Source organism: Protopterus annectens, chromosome 5.part1 (assembly GCF_019279795.1).
Source record: "Protopterus annectens isolate FY-2018-M chromosome 5.part1, PAN1.0, whole genome shotgun sequence".
Taxonomy (NCBI): domain Eukaryota; kingdom Metazoa; phylum Chordata; order Ceratodontiformes; family Protopteridae; genus Protopterus; species Protopterus annectens.
The window spans coordinates 39,620,465-39,636,871 of NC_056736.1; positions in this window are offsets into that span (position 1 = coordinate 39,620,465).

Below are 16,407 nucleotides of genomic sequence, written 5' to 3' on the forward strand. Positions count from 1 at the left end.
GAAATACAATTGATTGTCAGACAGCTATAAGAACAAACCTGTCACTCTAGCAACTCCCCAAAATATTATGAGAGTAATAATCCAAGTATGTCTCATCTCCACCCCCATGTTGTGAAACTGTGACCAGAGTGTGTGCAGCAACACAATGAGACATATGTGCATAATACTAATGTGGAATCTGGTAATATGTATGGCAACATTCAGGTAGTGCCAACAAACATTGCCCCCACAGGTCTGTCAGATATGAAAACTGTGCCAATAAATAAAAGATTTATATCCTGCACTGGTACTGTTTAGTCAGGTATTGTATGTCATTGTTAGTGTTGCAGTTGCTCTGAATAATAAGATATTACTCATCACAGTGGCCCACACTGTGCTACATAATAAAACTGTCTAGGGAATCCTGTATAAGAGTGTAGTAATTACAAGGTCTGATTCTAAAACCACAGGAGACTTATAGACAGAAATCAGAGAAGAGATACACAGCCATATCTATACGGCACACTCTACTGTGATGGACACTGTTTTATTTTTAGCAGACACAGCCATGGTTCGAATCCTAAGAGTGGTAGTAAGCTGTATGCAGAATCATACCCCACAAGTGTCTACAGAAATGTCCAGAATGTCCAGTAAATTGGCCCATATCTGCCAGCTGTTACCCTGTCCCCCTGGCATATCAGTGTGCTAATCTCTGACATGTAGGAAGCATTTCATGTCATATAACTGACTGTCAGGCCTGTACGTATTTGGAACATGTCAATGAAAACAAACTTGTCATTGTACAACTCACCAAAGGCTGAAAAGGGCAATAGTCAAAATGTGTCCCGATTCACCTGCATGTGGTCAAGACATGCCCAGAGTGTGTTCAATAAGAGATGGACAGGTATGTGCATAACATCAACCTGGAATCTGGGAATATGTGTAGAAACAGTTAGGTAGTGTTAAAAAAATACCTCCACAGGTATACCAGGTAAGAGGTGTATACTCCAGGTAAAACTCAATTCATATATATTTGTCGACATCCATACCACTGTCCAAAGTAAGGCCATAGGGCAGTGTACTAAAACCTTTAAGGTACAGATCACAGCACTGACTAGGAAAGTGATGAGAACTATAGGAATATACTAGTTGTTAACTGATATCTTTCTCTCCCCCCACCATATCTGCAACAATAAACTAAATACACAACTCAATCGGTATGTGCTCCATTAAATCTATTGTTGGGACATATGTCTTATTGTTTGATAAATACATAAATTTGTTCATGTGTATGTGACATGTTGAAATACTCCCACATTGGTTGCATGCTGCCATCAATATACCTGCATGCCGTTTTAATAGCCACTGTGGTTCCATATATGCATGTGTTCTGTTTGCTATGCAACTGTTCCATATCTGGTGTTTCGGGTTAATGGGAATATCTATGCATGCTGTTATACCTAATCCTGAAATGTGTTGACTATTACTAACCCACATATGTTGTAAAATTGAACACCATAGCACATTTGGGAAGGCCGGTCCTAGCAGACCCACCTTTCCCACCTCATCTGGCCTTGGCACCTGGCACCAGCATGTCTGGGGCCCAACCCAGGACATCCTCATTTGCTGGTCCTGCACCACCTTTGGGTGGAACTGCCTCAAGGGATGAGGATCAACCCCCTGGGAGTGGGCGCGGACAGGACACTGTCACCCATCGCCAGGTCTGGGGTGTGGTGCATAACGAGCTCCCCAGGGTGTTTGGAGATCTGCTGCACCAGCTTGAGGGTCACATGTCAGAACTAGAGGGTCGGCCGGACCCTCCTACTCAGCCCCCAGCACAGCCACCTTCGAGGCTGTGAAGGTGCAGTGGTGACTGCCCATGGGTGGGGTCCTCAGTCCCACTGTATCCAAACACCCCTCCCAATCAAGGTGTTTACCCCAACATGTGTCATATGCTGCCCTGTATGAGCTTTGTCTGTCTTGTCTGTTATTCTACCCAACCTACCTCCCCAAATATACCTACTATCCCTCCCCAACATCCCAGTCTCATCTGAAAAAACAAAAACGGCAATCTGTTCCCAAAAAAAAAAAAAAAATCTCGCCCCATACATAGCTTCCCATTTGCACATGTCCACTGGACAAATGTAATCTGGTCTAATTGGTTTTACAGCATATCATTCTTGTCCTCAGCCCTCTCTCAGGGGTTTGAGTGCAAAAATCTATCTCCAAGTTCAGTGTATATGCACAGCTGTTGCTGTAGAAGAAATGGGCAGCTATGGACCTTCCCTGCACCTGTCTTGCACATCCCTAGCTATTTTCCCTACTGTCTTTCCCTCTTTGTGTCCCTTTTTTACCACTTTCCTATCAACCCTTTTTCATTACTTTTAAAGTAATTAGCATGGGGGTAAGCAGGCGTCAGCACTTTTAAGCAGCAGTAAGTGGGTTTAAACTTGTTTGCATAGGGGTAAGCAATGCATACACGGGTTAAGCAATTGAGAAGATAAATCAGTATAAGAAACTATAACCGGACATTAGCATTGATTATCTCTGCGCAAACATGCACAAACCCGCCTACAACTGCTTAAAAGTGCCTTCATCACTCGGTATCCAACAGCCCTTGTTCTGCCCAGCAACAACAAAAAAAAAAACAACTGACAAAGCCAGCAAAAAAGATGCCACCAATCTTGTATTAAATAGTTTATTCACACTGAATAACACTCTGGCACCTCAACACAGCCTTCCTGCCTGTGCCGAGTCACCAGAGTGCTATTCAGTGTGAATAAACTATTTAATACAAGATTGGAAGCATCTTTTTGCTAGCTTTGTAGTCTGGTGTGTTTTAACACTTACTTTGCGGTTTTTATATAACAAAATAAACAGCCCCTGCAAGTCTTGAACACAGGAACCTGCACACCATAGCCAAAGTGATTTACCACTAAGCCACATCAGACATACATAACCCTGATGTTTTCACAAATACATCATCCAGCACAGTCATTCAACAGTACAGGGAATGTATATATATTCATATCTCTCTCTCTCTATATATATATATATATATATATATATATATATATATATATATATATATATATATATATATATATATATATATATATATATATATATATATATATATATATATATATATATATACACACACACATACATATGCAGACATCTATAGATATAGATGTCTACATATATATATATATATATATATATATATATATATATATATATATATATATATATATATATATATATATATATATATATATATATATATATATATATATATATATATATATATATATATATATATATATATATATATATATGTATATATGTTGTATATGTGTATAGATATAAAAGAGAACATAACAAATACATATATGACCAAAGGCACCGTTAATGGGGTGTGGGGGCCCAAGCTAAATACGTTCTGTAAGTATTGATATCACCCCCTCCCCCACAGCAAAACAGATCTGCCCTGTAATACAATACCAACTGCTGCAAGTCCCATACCCAGGACATGACACAACATGGGCAGAAGACGTTAACAGTAATCCATCCCACCTGTATGATGTCAGGATGGTATCAATAACATATGCAGTATACTCTGGCTACCATAGGGAATGTACAATGTGGAAGCAATAAACATTCCCAAGATAGATACACACACACACACATACACACACGCACACACACACACACACACACACACACACACACACACACACACACACACACACACACACACACACATATATATGCAGATACACACACACACACACACACACACACACACATATATATATATATATATATATATATATATATATATATATATATGTAGAAAGGTAGAGTCCCACACAAAATATAACAAAAAACAGCCCAAATCTGATATATATGCAGCACTTCAAAGACAACTCAAATGAGCACCAGCCTGTGCATAGGAATTTCACCACAACACCAAAATATAGTTAAAAACTTCTTTAAAAAGTTTCTTTAATGAAGACAAACAGTAGAACGAAGTAAGCGCTTTCACGGGTAAAATTCCGCTTCCTCAGACACAAAATCAAACTGCAAAATGTAGCTATTTAAACAGAATGCCTGTTTAAACTAATTAGGCACACCCACTTGAATTAAAGGTACAGCACTATGTTGTCTGCATATAACGCATGGAGTAACCAAAGTAGTATAAAAAACATACTCTATGGTAATCTGTAAAACATAGTTATAAGATACATAAAACCTAATATAAAAAAAAATATATCCCATAGAGATTAATCTAAGGAGCAAAATAATAGAGCAACAAAATGAATTATATATGTTGCAGGAGGGCGAAGCAACGGAGATCTATCTACATGAACTGACAGATAGAATTGCACGATATGGTGATAAATTACTTGAATATAAAAAAAGAAAATTGGTACGTGATATAAATGATTTCAAGCAGCAACAAGTTTTTGTTTGGCCTAGATTTAATGCCACTCAGACCAATGAGCAACAATCCAGATATAATGGAGGAGGAGTGGTTACTGGGACGAAACAGGTTATTCAGCATCGGTCTGATCACACACCTGATGCGTTGAATATACCATCCAATAATACAGCACGAGTGAGGTCTGAAGAGATGCACGTCGTGGAAGCTACTAGGGACACAAATGAAGTAAACAAGTCATCTCATGTGATTACTTCACCTGAGCCGACCACTTCAGTTTATTCAACACCCATAGAGCACAATTCTACAACAACTGTGGATACATCCAAGGTGACACGTACAGGTGACGTACGCAGAAAAATACAGCTGGATAAATCTAATGACAATGTTTTTCCTGCCGTCCCTTTTCCCATCCGAACAGAAAGGAGGGGCTCTATAGATCGAGGACCACAACAAGGTCTGAAACGCAAAGAAGGACAACAAATGAACATGCACAATGTCAAATGGACTTGGAAGCAGGTAACTTGATATGGAATATATCATCTTATACATTATGCCATGATGAGATATCTGTATTGAATTGTGGACTTAGCTTTATACCAAATGGACATGTTGATATTTCACAAGTCTTATTGGCAATACGTCTGTTTGCACGAAATTTGGCCCTAAACTTATTACATCTAAATAATGACTTGCAAACTATTGATTCGTTTAAGAACAAAAGTCTTTTTACACCTCAAATGCCATATAATGTGGAAACATTCGTTAAGATTGTTGAAAATGATACATATAAGTGGCCGAATGGTTAAGGTGTTTGCCTTACAAACAAAAGGTGCAGGGTTTGAGTCTCACAAGGGATACTTGGCTAGGCTTAAATTGTCTCGCAAGGGCAGTTAGCTTAGTACTAATCTATGAACCTATAATAATGTTTTGTATCTCAATTCTATACCCAATAATAATTTAAGTAAAAGTGAGAGAGATGCTTTGAATAGGTTGAGGGGAAATGACAAAATAGTCATTAAGCCTGCTGACAAGGGAGGACTGATTGTTCTTATGGACTCAGAGTACTATGTTAATGGTATGTTGAACTTGTTGAATGATGATGCATATGCTATAGTTAGTCTTGATATTGTTGATGAAATACAGCAGACTATCTACAATACTTTAACTGATTTTCAATATATTTAATTAGTCAAGAACATTTTAACTATTTTTTTGTACAACATCCAGTCATTCCTTGCATTCAAGGGTTGCCAAAAATTCATAAGGACCCCGTATTACCTAAATTTAGACCTATTGTAGCAAGTGAAGGTTGGCTCACCGAGCCCCTTTCTATATTTTTGGATGCTCACCTTAAACAAATATTATTTGAGTACACACACATTCTTAGAGATACAGAACATTTTTTACGCGATCTCTATGTAGCCCTTGGGCCTCAAACTAGCTTCGATGATATTATTCTATGCACTATGGATGTGGTATCATTATTCACTAGCATCCCGAATCAAATAGGTATACAGATGCTTAGAGATCTAGTTATTTCTAAACAGTGCATGGAATTGAAGCAGGTAGATTTTTTATGTCTACTTTTAGAACTTGTGCTGGAGAACAATATTTTTTTATTTGGTGAACAATGTTACAAGCAATTGCATGGCGTAGCTATGGGGACTAGTTGCGCCAATGCATATGCAAATTTGGTAATGTTGTCTTGGGAGCAGTCCTTTTTGTTAGAACATCCAGACATCATTTTTTACAGGCGTTTCGTGGACGACCTGTTTATAGCATGGAGAGGCAATGTAGACAGCCTTTTATCTTTTTATGCCCAGCTTAACAATACATGTCCTTTCTTGAAATTTACAATAGAATATTCTAAGACATCCATTAATTTCTTAGATGTAACTATCTACATTGAGGACGATGCATGTAAGACCAAATTGTATAGGAAACCATGTTTCTGTCCATCATATTTACATAGAGATAGTTCACATAATCCAATAGTTTTTCGGAATATAGTCAAAGGACAAGCACTTCGAGTGAGCCGAGTTTGTAGTGAAAATGTCATGGAAAATGAGCTCCTAACTCTGAGAAAGAATTTTCTGGTTAGAGGATATTCTGAACAAGAGTTAGATATGATATGCCATGGAGTAAGAAAAAATAGAGATGGCTCAGCAAAATCATACTTTTCAAAGAGATCAAACAAAGCTTCTAATTCTAACACCATAGTAAGTAGACAACCATCTATAGTGTTGCCTTTCAATGCAAATTACACAGCCATTAAAAATATTATTAGTAAGAACTGGCATATCTTGACAGTAGATGCGTCCACTAGGGGCATATTAGGTGATTCTCCTAGGATAACATATAGTAATCAACTTAACCTTAAACGCATGTTATGTTATAGGAATAATATTCGAATTGACACACCATATATGTATTTGGGCACAAGGAAATGTGGCGGTTGTCCACAATGCGCCTCAGTGGATGAATCAAGATATTTTAAACATCCCGATACAGGCCGCCTATGGGAACTGAGGCTGAATGGAACCTGTACTACCAAACATTTAGTATATGTGGCGCACTGCATTAGATGTTTCGCATTTTACGTTGGCAAAACCAATAGATCACTTCGAGAAAGAATTAGGGATCATGATTATTGTTATAAGAGGGGTGAAACCTTTAGTGCTTTAGCGAAACACACTATACATAATGGATTAAATCATGTATTTGTTTTTCAGATACTTCAAATAGTTGAGAATAACATAAGAGGAGGAAATATTGTAAATAAAACTGAAACCTTAGAAACACAATGGATTTTGAGACTCGGTTCTCATAGGGGAAAAGGACTGAATGAAAACATCCCCTTGAAACCTATTTTAAGAAATCGTAGCATTAGATATTAAGCATAGGATAACTATTGATAATATTATGTTTCAACGGAACTTGTGATGAAGTTGTTATCTTAGAATGCGATATGTAAATAGGGTAGAATGATGTTTTTTTATATTAGGTTTTATGCATTTTATAACTATGTTTTACAGATTACCATAGAGTATGTTTTTTATACTACTTTGGTTACTCTATGCGTTATATGCAGACAACATAGTGCTGTACCTTTAATTCAAGTGGGTGTGCCTAATTAGTTTAAACAGGCATTCTGTTTAAATAGCTACATTTTGCAGTTTGATTTTGTGTCTGAGGAAGTGGGATTTTACCCGTGAAAGCGCTTAATTCGTTCTACTGTTTGTCTTCATTAAAGAAACTTTTTAAAGAAGTTTTTATCCATATTTTGGTGTCGTGGTGAAATTCCTATGCACAGGCTGGTGCTCATTTGAGTTGTCTTTGAAGTGCTGCATATATATCAGATTTGGGTTGTTTTTTGTTTTATATATATATATATATATATATATATATATATATATATATATATATATATATATATATATATATATATATATATATATATATATACATAGAGAGAGATAGATATGTAACTACACATAAACAAACAGAGATATGTATAGGAAGTTACATATTTAGAGGGTACACACCATAATGAACAGCCAGTATTCCTACAGTTGCAACATTATCAAATTAACAGTGTATGAGTCACCCATACAAAAGGCAATTGTTCCCTGAAAACATATACCCACAGAGAAGTCAAAGGATATGACACTACACACAGGTTTGCATACATAGGAAAGTTTTATTTGTGTACTATCACAGTTGTATATGTCATGTCATATAGCTGTTTAGACTTTGAAATGCATACAAACAGATTAATGTAACTCTCAAGCAAATCATTTAATACAGTAATCTGAAAGCAAAATATATGTTGCTTCCCAGGCCAAGGCCTGCAAGTAGTACAACAGTAAAAACAGACTGGGCCACAGGATAACAATCATTCAACAGTAAGTAATGCAGATGGGTAGTCCAGCAGCCTCTAACAACACTCTGTACACAATCACCAGGGGGAAAAGACTTAAGTTGACACAATGGGATGTATCTGTTGCATAACAATGCATAACTGAAACCATCACAATCACACTGACAAACAGAATAGTCTGTATGACAGTAAGCAGTAGGCCAGCAATTTTCCCAAGGAGAAATGTATGGTAATGTACATCCATATACCTTAAGGCAGCTTACTACTGATATCCCTCACATGTTGTAACAGCCTAGGTTATTTATGGTGCATACCCCATAGACTGACTTACAGGGGCATATAACGCTGTTACATACACTCACCTCTGGACTACTGAAGGGCACACATGTTTTGTGCAGATGAAGCCTACATATATATGGACCCAACCCCAGAATATGTGTGAGGGCCACAACAGCACTGGAATTATGGCAGGAATGGCAGCATGACATAATCACAGGCCACTACATGACAACACCTTACTGCATGTCATATGGACAAAGCCTGATATGTAGGTGGAGGACAGAGGCCAGAACACAGGCCCATATGTGAAATAGTGTTGTCATACACTGAGCAAGTAGCTGGTGTTACAGGATAGTCTGCAACATACCCTTAGTCAGGAATATGAAGTCAGAAACACAAATGGATGTAGCCGTGTACTGATAGCACTCAACACACACACTGCTAGTGATATATCTGAGACAAAACCTGTGTGGTGGACAGACAAAACATACCAAGCACACCTCTGGCCATCATGTGGATAGGCCCACAGTTGAGAGCTATGCAGACAGACAGCATTCCATGTTAAACTAGTATGTACACACAAACCCTGTAACACTGGTGCTATACAATGCATATAACAACACTACTCACACTCAGTCTGTAGTTCTGAAACCTTATACAAATATGTAGCTAGCCTGATTCTGCAAGTCCTCTTGTAAGAGGCATTGCTGCCTGCTGTCTATAACATTGCTGCCTGCACTCTGGAAGGATGACCACCATACAGGAAAACTAAAGGGACAACACCCACATGATGTAGGGATTTATAGTAGTTGTGGTTGGTGCATGTAGGATGTGTGTGTGCATGTGTGTGTGTGTTTGTGTGGGTGTCTATCTATGGACATGTGTGATTGAGGGGTTGTTCACATGTCAGTACTTTCCTTTGGAATTATGCAGTACATGAACATGGACTGACACATGAGACACCAGGATTACTTGTTTGATATGTAATCTCAGGACAACTAATAGTATCATAAGGTCTGTAGCATGGAACATGCATTAGGAAGGAAACTAGACACCAGGTATACTGTTAAAATTGCAATCAACAGAAAAGTGAATGACTACCCACGTATGCTGCTCTACAGATGCATAACGGAATTACTAGACAACACCAGGGAGTATATCCATATATTACTGCTGTCCACATAATAAGTTGATTGAGCAGCAGATCTTGCATCTACTGAGCAATAGTTATGTATGACCCTCCAGGGCATGACATTATTGAGTGAACATAGTAGCCCCTACCATATGGGGGCAATGCTCACGATGTCCGGACATACCCAGGCTGAACACTGGATGACAGCATTGAGGTCTTGTAAAACCTACTCCAATCAAGTCAAAGAGGTAAAGGAGTAACAGGCCATGTGTTATGATCACTTGTCCAGGCATTCAGAAGAATGATACATTAATGAGTGGTATTAATGAGTGTATGTTACTAAGTGTGATGCTGGATGCGCAAGTTACATGAATAAACTTGAGACTGTCTGTAAACTCAGGGACAGGTAGGTATCATGGTGGTATTTCAGGGCGAGTGTGTGTGTGTGTATGTGTGTACTGTTATGCAATGCCATCCAGGTCTTAAAGTGCATTTCTTGTTTTCCCTCACAGGTGGCGAGGTGAGTCAGGGTCCCTCTTGCATGCAATCTGATGTTGGTGTCCATACAGATACCTAAAATGATGATAGGACTATTGAGGCACGTGCGGGGTTGTCAGAGGCTGCAACTGCTCCATCATTTGACATCCCCCTGTGATCCACCCCAACCCCACACACAGTAACAGTTCCTATAGATACCCCACCACCAGTGGCCATAGCAGAGGGACAATTGGCGGTTGGTGTCAGTGCACAGGAGAGTGTCGTATCTATGCTTGCTGTGTCTGGACATAGCAGGCATAGCCAGATATCCAGCAGGGCACCACATAGGCAGATGTAACGGGGTGCTCATTGGAGGGCCACTGGTCATTATGCCCCTGGCAGAAGTGCCACAACTGGTACCACCAGATGCATGTTTCAGACTGTCATGGGGGTGCAGGCACGTATGGAACTGTACACCAGACAGGGTCTGAGGCACAGAGGGCTGCTTTCTCATCTGTAAGTGACAACATCCATAAAATTGCAGATGCCCAACGTGATTATACCGAGATCATGAATAGATGGTTGGGTGAGATGATGGGCCTCATCAACCATGGATTGTCCATGCTAGAACATGTGGTGGGAGTGGGGTGACAATCACATTGGGCGTAGGTCAGCAACACCAACATCTGGCGGTCGACATGGACGTGCAAGGACACCAAGCTGCTCCTGTAATGGCAATACCAGCCCCAGTACTGCAGGGAGGGGGTGCTATTCACAACACACCACAACAGGCCACATGCACATGGCCCTGGCCAGTCCCAGGAGGGACTTGGTTCCAGCAGACATATGTCATCATCAGGGGAGTGTAGCACATCAAAACCTGTACCTGGGCATGCCCATGGAACCCTTGGCAGGCACAGTCCATGTGTCTGTGGCCAGAGGCAGTGAACTGCACACCCTGCCATGTATGGTCTTCAGCTGTCCAAGAAACACCTGTATAGGGCAGCCACATAGCAGAACTGTGTGCATGTATACCCACACTCTATACAAACACACCTAGGGCAACCCCATACCTACACACACCACATCACCATGCCCATATCAGCAAATTACACCCCTCACCCACACACATGGTGTCAAATGTATGGCCCACCCTAGGTATCTGGCAAGCCAACACTACACCCTGTGCATATGATGATACCTGTGCCACATACCTGTCATCCATAACATCGCTGTACGGACAGGTTAATATGGTTCTGATGCACACAGTGACTGTACTACAGTGTGCCAATGTACTGCTGTGAAACATGTTGTCAGCAGTAATGTTTAATGCTTACATGTCAGGTAGTGTAGCTGACCAGCCATGATGCACTATAGCTGTTAGTAACACTGAGTGATTGTGGTCTCCATAATGTTATCCATTTGTGTTGTAGATGTACATGTTTCAGCAGGAGGATGGTCTGCTGTCAAATTTCACAAGGGATATGGCACAGTGGTGACACCATGGCTGTGCTATATCCTGGGTACAGTTGAACACATATCACAGGTCTTTATAATGGTTACTGCATGTGCCACATGGACAGGTGACCCCCTGGGACATTTATAATCAGCAACCTGAAGTAGATCCCTCCACATACACTCACACTCTTACTTGGAAACCCTGGGACTAGACCTGTACCTAGGTAAGTAGTGCCCATGTGTGTGGCTTTCATTGCACACACCACACAACATTTAGGATGAGGTGTGTTCCAGGTTACATGTTACATGGAGAACATCCCCAGGCATGTACAGTATGGGAATGGGGGATGTAATGGTTGTATATTTTTGTATATATATATATATATATATATATATATATATATATATATATATATATATGTGTGTGTGTGTGTGTGTGTGTGTGTGTGTGTGTGTGTGTATGTACATCATATATGTACAAATATAGCTATTTATGTCGATATATATTTAGATATCTATAACTATATGTGCATATATATCTATGCAGATATATCTATTATGTCAATATATATGTAAATACCTATAACTATATGTGCATATATATCTATATATCTGTATATGTGTAGACATATATAGATGTGTATGTATGTCCAGTATCAGAGTTTGCTGATCTCTGGGCTTTGTCTTGGTTCCTGTAACTGTTCCATATCCTTATTTGGAAAAAAGGAAGCTTCTTTGTTTATCAGTGGGAGTGGGAAGAACTGAGCAGCCTATTTGTCCAATTTGGAGTGGTAGCAGCCAGAAACTAGTAGTCCATTGGCCATTTTGGGTCAATTCCCTGCTCTTTTCAACCCCCTGCTATAAAGCACGCTAAAGCGCGCTTTAGCACGGAGTTGCCACAGGAGCACACGAGAGCAGCGGTGGTTAATTGGGGTTAAACTATTCAGGCTACCTAAAGTCAACTCTTCATTTTTTCCCTTAGTACAGCTCTCTACTTCTAAACCAAAGCAGCCTAGTCTCTATCTGAAAGATCCAGCTCTACTTGATTCCTAAGGAGACTATTCTCTAGCTGGGAAGCTTGCACTTGCTCCGAAAGTACTTTCTACTCTGATATAGCACTTTTTATTATACATAGTACCCCACCAGCCAAAAACCCCTCTTTCAATCATTCACATCCCTCGAAGTCTTTTCAAACTCAATTAACAGAAAGTTCTTTGTCCTCTCCTTCTAGCATGTCGAGGGGTCAGTTGCTAGCATCCTCTCCTGCCCAACTGGTGAATCTGGGAATATTGAGGCAATGTTACGATTGCCTCATGTACACAGACAACCCTCTCCTTCTCCCACAAAACACAAATACATGCGAGAGATGCAACTATTTAGCCAAACTGGAGGCCGAGCTCTCTCAACATAAGACTGGCAAGACCAGACAGGAGGAGAAGGAAACCACGCACACCACAAACCCAGTCTCACATAGTACTATCACAACTTCATATCATACACATAAACACACAAAAACACACAAAGACGGAGGCTCTGATCAAAAATCTACCAAAACAGCAGAGGCCACCAAAGCAGACACCCAAACAACTGCCATCTCATGACACAACACATGCAACACATAGACCACAAAGTCAGTGTGCCAAACAGTCACAGCCCTTAAGGCCAAACACAATGCCAGACACACTTGTCATAGGTGACTCCATAGTCAGACACACTGACATCCAACTCACCAGATTGAGTAAGGAGAAGGTCACAGTAAGCTGCCTGTCGGGCGCTAGAATCCGCCACATAACGCAAGCACTCAGGTCACTCAACAGCAAGTACAAGTATGACTCAGTCATTGTCCATGCTGGTGTGAATGACCTGAGCGCACTCCTGGACTACATGAAAAGAGACATAGAGGATCTCTCTGATTATGTAGCCCAGGCAGGTATGACCCTGACCCTGAGCAGTATCCTACCTTCACCAAGAATAATGCCACAATACAGAGACAAGATGATCAGCTTTAATAATTGGCTTAATCTCTGGTGTCATTCAAAGGGGATCCAATGTCTGTCTGCCTGGGATGAAATGCTGGACAAGCCACGCTGCTTCGCAAGGGACGGCTTGCACCTGTCAAGAGAGGGCTTGCGGATATTGGCAAAGGCTCTTGCCACCCCCATAGTGCCTTTTTTAGGCAAGGCTCAAATTCTAAACCTACCACCCTAGAACACAAAAAAGAAAATAAACTAAGGGTAATGCTGCTCAATGCCAGAAGTCTAAACCTCAAGATGCACGCACTGAAAGCCCTTCTCAGTATGGAGAACATCGATGTCTGTGCTGTGACTGAAACCTGGTTCAAGGCTCCTGAGAGCACCCCGACACTATCAGGTTTTACCTCATATCATGCGTTCCGGCCCCAAAATCCAGACCACACCAAGAAAGGAGGGGGGTATCCATATTCATCAAAGATATCCACACCTCCAGGTTGGTGGCAACGTACGAAGCATCGGAGACCATCAAGGTGCAAGTAACCATAGGTAAGACTGCTCTGCAATTCGTAGCATGTTACAGGTCACCCTCTCAAACTCAGGAACATCACACAGCCTTCCTGAAAACACTCGAGGGGATAAATGTATCTCCAAACACCATCATATTAGGTGATTTCAACTACCCGAATATAGACTGGGATCAGTACTCAAGCCCCAACACTCTAGCCCAAAGGTTCCTAGAGTTCATTAACTCAAATGCCATGGAACAACTAGTCACCATCCCCACAAGAGGAGAAAACATACTAGATCTCATCATCACGAACATGGGGACAAAATGTTCAGCACCAGAGGTGTACCCCTCATTGGTGAGATCAGATCATAAACTAATCTCACTGGAAGTCCACATCCCGCCCCCACCCCAGATAAAAAAGACCACAGTGAAGAACTTCTCAAAAGCAAACTTCACACTTCTTAAGACTGGTGTGGTTTCCTTCAAGGCCCCCGAGCCAGCGGACACCATTACCCAAACAGCTGAATCACTTACAAATGCCTTCTATCAGCACCTCCAGGACTGCATGGATCAGGCAATCCCAAACAAAACAAAGACTCTTTGCACCAAAGGCAAGCGCCCAGTCTGGTGGACCACAGCCATAAACAAGCTCTACAATAAAAGGAGAAAGCTACTACAAGATAGAGCAAAATCCTTAAAAGGGAAGACACCCTTGATCACTATAAGTAAAAAACTACGATCGCTCATAAAATCATCCAAGGCAAATTTTGAAAGAAAAGTCGCTAAGGACTCAAAAGACAATCATAAGGCCTTTTTTAGCTATGTTAGAAACCTGGGAGAAAACTCCCAGATATGCTCAGAATTAGTTCAAAATTATGTAAAAATCACTGAACCAACAGACATTGCCAACATACTGGCTGGCAGGTTCAGTGCAAATTCCCCCCCCCCCCCCCCAAAAGGAGAGATATCTTTCCCAGCAGATTGTAGCCTCTCACACATCTCAAATGCTCAGGTGAAAACTGCTCTCTCCAAGGCAAAAAACACAGCATCTATGGGGCCAGATGGTGTCCCCGGTTGTGTGCTCCACGAACTCAATGAGGAATTAAACCCGCTGTTAGGGCAGCTGTTTAATGTTAGCCTCACCTCAGGATACATACCCAAGAAGTGGCGTATGGCAACTGTGGTCCCACTTCACAAAGGCGGTGCCTCCACTGACCCTGGTAATTACCGCCCCATCAGCTTGACATGCCTAGTCTGCAAAGCTATGGAGAGGATCATAATGGAACTCATAAATAGAGACATAGGGGACTTACAGACATTGGATCCAACCCAGTTTGGCTTTGTCAAGGGCAGATCATGCCTTTGAAACTTGGTTGATTTTTTTGAAACAGTCACCAAGGACATTGATGAGGGCAAGGCAGTCCACACAGCCTACCTTGACCTTGCAAAAGCTTTTGACACAATACCCCACTCGGGTATCATAGAAAAACTCACCAACTTAAATGTTAACCCATACATCACAAGATGGGTTGCAAACTGGCTAAGTGACAGAACCCACAGGGTCAGAGTGGCTGGCGCCATATCAGACTCCAAGCCGGTCACAAGTGGTGTCCCACAGGGCTCAGTCCTGGGCCCCCTTTTGTTCGGCATCTACTTTTCAGAGGTTCAGGGAGACACAGGAGGATTGTGGCTGACTAAGTTTGCCATAGTTGAAAACACATCAGACACAGATATCCTCCAAAAGGGTCTCATAGAAATGGATAACTGGTGCCAGAGCCATGGCCTAAAGTTAAACGCCAAAAAATGCATAGTCATACCCTTCGGGAAAAACAAGGTTACCCCTAGCTACCATATAGGTGGCAATCCACTAAGCACAGAAGTGGTTATCAGGGATCTGGGGACCCAGGTTGACAGTAACCTTTCATTTGACACCCACGTTGCCAAGGTAGTTAGGAAAACCTTCTACATTGCCCACCTGATCATGAAGGGAGGTCATTGTTACCCTGTACTAATCACTCATCAGATCAATGATTGAGTACAATGCCCCATTCGGAATGTATCTTACCCGACACCTGCAGCAATTGGAAAGGCCCCAAAAGTTCCTCACCAAAAGGATAAAGGGTCTCAAAAATATGTCTTATGCTGCCCGACTGAAGGAACTCCAGCTCTATTCAGTCGCATACCGTCTGATCAGAGGTGACCTGTGCCTAACATACAAGGCCATGTCAAACCCGGAACAGATGGACATGCTCCACCTCAAAAAATCTAAAT